Source organism: Corapipo altera, unplaced genomic scaffold, assembly GCF_003945725.1.
Source record: "Corapipo altera isolate COAL_440 unplaced genomic scaffold, ASM394572v1 47, whole genome shotgun sequence".
Classification (NCBI taxonomy): Eukaryota; Metazoa; Chordata; class Aves; order Passeriformes; family Pipridae; genus Corapipo; species Corapipo altera.
In genome coordinates, this window is record NW_020884897.1 from 4252450 (window position 1) to 4259593 (window position 7144).

Sequence of the window (7144 nt, forward strand, 5' to 3'; positions counted from 1 at the left end):
ATTTGGAGAAATCTTGAAGGAAGCTGTCTATCTCTTGGGGAAAAAAAAAAATATTCAGGAGGAAAAAGCTTTAAAAGGCTGTGAAATTCCCAGCAGGAAACGAAATGACCACCACAGATAAGAACTGCACCAGGTTGTAAATGTATAGGAATAGGGTTAACACTTCGGTTGTTATTCAAAGGCAAATGAAAGATGAATTTATGATAACGAGTGTGGATTAGGACTCAGAAGATCTGAGTTCATTTCTTGGCTCTGCCGTAATCTCTTTGTGATTTTGGGCCAGAGCTTACATTTGGTGTAGAGTGAAGGAAGGAAGTAGTATCCTTTCTGTATAGTTAGGGAACTGAGGCTCAGAGATAATACTAGCCAAGAATTCACAATACTTTATTGGTATTTAGATTTCCAATAAATTTCCCTGCAGAGAAAGATGACTGAGAGTTGAGAGGTATCTTTGTGAGTCTGATCATCCCCCTACCTCTATGTTTCCTCGTTATAGCATTTGGATAGAAAATCCTTTCTCCTAACTTTGAACAAAGGGGGGGTTCTTTTGTTGGTTGGGGGGGGGTGTTGTTTTTTGATTTTGTTTCTTTTTTTCTTACCAGGCTGGAACATAAAAACTCAGGAAAAAATACCCTTTAGTCTTTTATATATTTCTTACAACTTCACAGTTTAATAATAAGGATCCAAAAAGCCTTCATGAATGAGCACGTAACGAGCTATTATGTGTGTATATGTTTTATATATGTATGTTTTATATACTCATTCAGCTCAGATACGTACAGAGTAAATTTTGAGAGTATTTTATTATTGCTATCATCCTAGTGCACAATAGCAATAATGACAACAATGTGAGAATATGGATGGAATCTGTCTGGGGGCTTACACAGCAAACAGTAACTTCCCTGGATTCCTATGTGCCAGGCTGAGCTCTGGCACTGAGTGGGACTAAACCCTGAACACTTCAGTGGAAACTCAGGGTTACTTCATCATAGTCGCTTTCCACTTCCTTTTCCCTGCTGATCTTCTGAAGCTACCAGAGTTACGCTGATGTGAATGAGATCTGAATCCTAACCATTGGCAACAGCTGCGGAAAACAGGAAATGGGGTATTTCAAATAACAATAGGTGGGAACAGTGAGTAAAGGTTCACTATGTGGTAACGGTGCTGACTCTTTAATGACTATGTTTATTTCCTTGTGTCCCAAAGAAGGCCATAGTTCATTTTGTTCTCAAAAACGTATGTATGGCCATGTGTATACCAAACATATCTAATTCTGCATTTCATGTGAGAGTCAGCATTGACTCTCACTTCTCATAACAAGAGACACAATGAGATTACTCTCCTGTGCCACGGCAAGTCAAGCTGCCAGGGGCAAAAGGTTCGTCCCATGCCCTGTTAATAGAAAAGGTCCCTATTGTTGCAGCAATAGGCATTTTCTCCCTCCCATTCACCACAGAAACGGGTACTGAGACATAAGAGAGAAACACTTAAAACCCTTTACAAATCTTATAACCCAAAAAATGGACTTTGTGTAAAGTCAGACCAGAGATGTTACAAGCTGGAAAAGATATCCTGGGCCATGTAGTTCCTTCCCAGCAAAGTTCTGCCTTTCTTGGCTGAGGCTTCCACACAACTCCTTGTCTAGTCTTGCCATGACTAATTCCCAGAAAAGGCAGTTTCGCAACCACCCCAGCCAGGCAGCGCTGTGTCTAATTGGCATCACTGCTTAGAAATACTTCCTTGCATTCTCCTATGAAAGCTTTCAGCTACAGTCTAATTCTATGTACTTTTACTAAGCCTCACAAGTAGCTAGTGAGACAGCCCAGCTATTTTTAACGATCATTAGTCCTCCAGTCACCCGCTTCACAAAATGACTGGTTCTTATCGGGGTCCTTTTCTCACAGCTTCCAAAACTGATCTGAATTAAGTTTCCTGGCTTAATGCACTCTTAAATAATATTCATTGATTAGCAATGGCAAAAACTACGAAACAGTCATGAAAACGAAAAAATGCCCAGTGACACAGGTGTTTTATTTTTTTCTTAGCTCAAGTTGCTTTTTTTAATCATTAATCATAGCAAATTCTACTCTTCCACCTGATGAAGCAGTCAGTAAACTTCCTAAAAGCAGCCAAGTAACTTGGCATTAGATAAGTCCCAGTTGCTCAGATTTGCTACTTCTTACGAGAAGTACCAAAACCCTCATCTTTCCTAAACATGCTTTGCAAAGAAAGTGTGTTTCTCATTTTATGTATTACTCATATTTACAAAGAAAGGTTTGGAAGGCTACCTCAGATGATTTTATGCACTGCTACAAATAGTCATCCAAAAATTCAGATATCACAAAAATGAAAACTGTTAACTTTTTGAAGTTCAATTTTTATTTACCTTGTACAGGACGAGTGCTTTTAAATACTTAAAAAAAAACATACGTGATATTTGTTGTACTGGAACCCATGAAATTCGTATTCATATAGGACTTATAACTACTACTAATACTCTTGTGTACTATTAGGCAGACTGTTCAACTGATCCTCTTGTGGAAATAAAGTCTAATTTTGTCCCAACACAGTCACATAAAAAAGAGCTGAATGCAAATATATGTTTTGTTCACAAATATGTCCAGTAGCAAAGCATCAGGGAGGAAGAAGACCTATTACAGCATAAAGACAGCACTGGCACATGAGGAAACAGATATAATAACCTGGTTGCAACTAGGCCATTACAGGATCGTCACTCGTAATTACAGCGCCAAGAGACAGAATCACCTTTCCAACACCGGTTATGGAAAATGTGATATCTTTCAAGGTGAGGGTATGGAGACTTAAGGAAGACATTCTACAGTGAGTCTGCCTGAAAAGGGATTTTCTGTTGATACTTTTTGTTCTAATGTTGTTTCTGGGTGCTGATGGGGACCACAGATCAGTTCCCAGAGTACTACCTTCTCATCAACTGTTTAGGCACATCTAGGAGAATCAAAGTGAAAACAGGAGCTTAAAAGCATGAACTCCAAGGCTCTGTAACAAGTGAAGTGTGGAAACTACATAGCTGTGGGTTTCATCTGAAGAGGAAAAAAAACCAAACCAGAATGATTAAAAAAAACAGAACACACCACTCCTCTTAGCTGTGGGTCATTGATTCATGTTCTGTTCACATTAGCTAATGACAACCATTTTTTTCCGTCCATTCTGGTTAATTTTTTACCAGTATTTGTAGGGAAACACATCACCTCTCCTAACTGTTTTCTATGTCTGGTGAACAAATTCAGGTCTCATTTACATAAATTCTTTCTTACTTTATTTTTGTCATTCTGTCTTTTTTATTCATTTATCTTTCCCTCAGTCTTAGGCTAGTTTATGGTCTGATATGTAAGTCTCTAATTCTGCCAGAGAGAGAGATCAGGAATCACCCCACTTGCTTGCCTACTCATTATGGTTCTATTTATATATCCTCAAAGAGCATTTACTTTATCTGTGGTAGAATCACATTGCATGCTAGTTTTCGACTTAGCAACTTACCACCTCGGAAGCAGATCATTTCAAGTAGTGTTCTCTGCTATCTGACAGTGCTTTCGTGCACTTGACACACTCTCTCTCTTTTTCCTCAAATAAAGTCCATTTATCCTAATCAAACCACAAGCTATCGATTTCTGCCTATTTCATCTAACCTCCCCGCATTTGGCTGTACGTGAACCATTTTCAGGAGATTTTCTCCTCTTCTAACTCTCAGCACTGAATACAGTGCAGAGTAAGTTAATGTGTCCTCTAAAAATGCATGAATATTCTAAGAACAGAACAGGTGCTCCCCCTGCCTCATGTGGAGCTCAGCCCACCTGGAAAACACCGTCTGTCACCTGCTACATCGGAGAACAGATTTTCCGGGAAGAGTCTACCATCCCTGACAAAAGTGGTTACTACAGAGAAGTGGTGGGGCACTTAATGTGCCAATATAGCTTTTCAGACAGAACCTTACTAAAATTAATGAAGCAAAAAGAAAGAAAAAGTAAAACACACAGAGCTTTTTACTCTGCACATATTTGTAAATCAGTGGCCCTAAAGGGGTAAATTGGCTGATTATCCTAAATTATGGAGAGTCATACTTAAAAGCTATTGTGCAACTTCACAGTCAGAGCACCAACATTTTGAGAAATCCTATATAAACTTATACTAATTTTTGCTACTTTTATAAATTACCTTGATCATGCAGAGTGAAAAACACAAAGAATATTTACAGATTTGGAAGGAAATCTGAGAGTACCTCTAAGTAAACAAGGGCATACACCAGGAAAATACTGTATGGCAATAACAAGAAAATTATCCAAGGAACTTGATAGCTGTATTCCTTCTTAACACACTAGCACTGCCCATTCAGTACACAAGCTTTGGTATCCTTCACTTCCATAAATGAAGACGCCTCAGCTCTAAATCACTTCCTAAATAAAGAGGTCCTTGTCTTTGGTTGGAACATCTAAATAAACTTGTGTAGTCCCAAGGGACCAACCGATTTTGGTTTGGATTTTTTAAAGTTAGAACATGCTTCCATTTAAGGCTTTCAAGGTAAATTCCATCCTGGGTCATGATTGAAAAAATTCCAGTGGTATAAAATGGATATCTGAAGCTTAACTGCTTTGTATAACTTGAAGAAAGTCATTATAGACTAAATTATATCTTCAAGTATCTTCACTAGTTCATTCTTCATTTTCTTTCATTTTGGGGCCTATTAAAATTTGTCCTAACGTTTATTATCCTCCATAGACTACAATAATTCCCTTCAACTTACATGCCATCCCTTCATTCCACATGGCTGCTATTAGTGCCAGTAGTTTCCTTCAGCTTGTGTTCCACAGAATAGTCTCCTAAACCACAGCATGTTATTGACTCACCATTTCATTTTAATTCCTGATTAAATACATACTGGGTAAAAACACTATGCCTGTTTTCTTTACTCTGTATTCTTATACATTCTTTCTTATCTGAGTTTGACCTTTAGTTCTATTGATGCTTTTTGCTACTTGAAATTAAAATTTGTTAGTACAGTCATAATCTAGAACTAACTCATCCAGTGACACTTATGTTATTTTTCTTTTGCCAATTGATAATTGTCTAATCAAAGCCAGGATTTAATCAAAATATAACTTAAACAGTTTTTACTGCACTATAGTCACATCTGTGCCCTGGTTTTCTTTGATGTGGTTTGTTTTTTTCCAACAGCAATAACCTTCATCCCACTCAACCAATCACAGCAACGCAGAAAACCTTAACTATTAACTAAAGAGGCATTTTATTAAAGGATCTTTGCATCTCCATCAATTTACATCTGCTAGCACCAGTTGTTCTTCACTGTGAGATACTGCTCACATGAAGATGTCCATACAAAGCGAGATCCTTATGCCTCAAACTCCAAATGGGCAGAGCCAACCCCATCCAGGCTCTGATAAGCCCAGATCTCTCTGACATGACACACAGCTAAAAAGGGGGCAAGTGTAAAACAGAAAGACCAGATAGTTCCATTTACTGTCACTATGTTTGACAATAAAATCTTCTCCAAAGAGGGAGCGGGTCAGTTAAACAAACACTAATGATTCCCAGAGTTATGTTACCAGGTTATATTTGACTGGAGCATACACCGCATTTCAGGCCAATAAATATTTTATTCCACAGAACTAAAAGTAGGCTCAAGTAAGGTGTGCAGTTCATCTGCTTAAGAGGGATTTTATTTTTTTCCTTCTGCACTTTTCCTTGGAGGATCTAGTTTTGGCCAAAAGTAGACACACAAAAGCACCTGCACTATCGGTTGCCTGCAAGGCAATTTTGGATATATATTTACATGTTTGGCCATGTGAAACCCAGTAAAGAATTACTGATTCAATCAAGTGTGCATAATTATCCAGATTTAGATGTTTTGTGTTTTCAGCATTGGCTTGTTTTTCTAAACATAAAATAATGCTCTAATTGACCTTAGGTTTTTTTTTTTCATAGACACAGGAAAAACAACCATGAACACCAGTTGTTTATGGAATCACCATACTAATAGTTCATGAGGGGTCAGGGGATGGAAAGTTAGACCGACATTTTCACACTTGTAATCACCAGCTCACAGAGGACAGCAGGCAGAAGAAACACGCATTAAACACTTCAGTTACCATGTGTAGGCAACCAGCAACAGATACAGAGAAAAGTGGGAAAATGGAAATAACAGCATTGAGATTACGATGGAAACAGCAGTGGAAAATTAGAAGTCCTTTCATAAAAGAAACACATCAGGAGGGTTTGTTCCATGTGCTGGACACTCCTTCGGAAAGCTAACAACCGCATTTTCTTAAATTATATTAAGACATTCATATCATTGACAAGTCCAGTCTTAAAAAAGCTGCTGCTCCATCACCAACACACAAATAACTATCTGTGGATCGTGGTGGAACTGGGCACCACAGTGCGAACTATTCCTGGAGAAGCTGTGTTGGACAGTGCTGGTCAGGAGCACCTGCCGTGGTGCCCATCCCAGAGAGGGGGAAGATCTCCGTGCAGAGCCCCAGGATCATCACCCAGGTCTGCTTCGAGATCCAGCTCCGCTTCCAAGGCGTCAACGAGTGCCTCCCCCAGCTGTCCCGTGGTGGGGGACAAAGGAAGGACAGAAACATCTGAGCCCTTCTGCTCCCAGGGAAAGCACAACGCATGAGGCCTGTGGAGTACGTGGACCTTGCCTTGCATCCTCATGGCGAAGGTGCTATGGGGGGGGGTCACGGTAACCCCGGGTCAGACCAGCACAGACCCGGGGGCTCGTGGTTATCCCCGAGCCATCCCGAACATCCCGGCACAGAGCCGAGGGAAGGGAGGGTGCCACGGTAACCATGGGTCAGACCAGCACAGACCTGGGGGGGGTCGTGGTCATCCTTGGTCAGCTCGGACCCCCCGGTCATGCCCAGGGAGGCCCTGGTTCCCGCGGGTCAGCCTTCACACCCTGGTACAGACTCAGAACGATCACGGTTGCCCCGGGTCAGTTCAGACACCCTGGTTCATGTCGGGGGGTGGAGTGGGGGAAATGCCGCGTGTCACAATTGCCCCGGCTCAGCCCTCGCACCCCGCTCAGATCCAGAAGGGTCACAGTTACCCCGGGCCAGCCCCCACACTCCGCTCAGACCCGGGG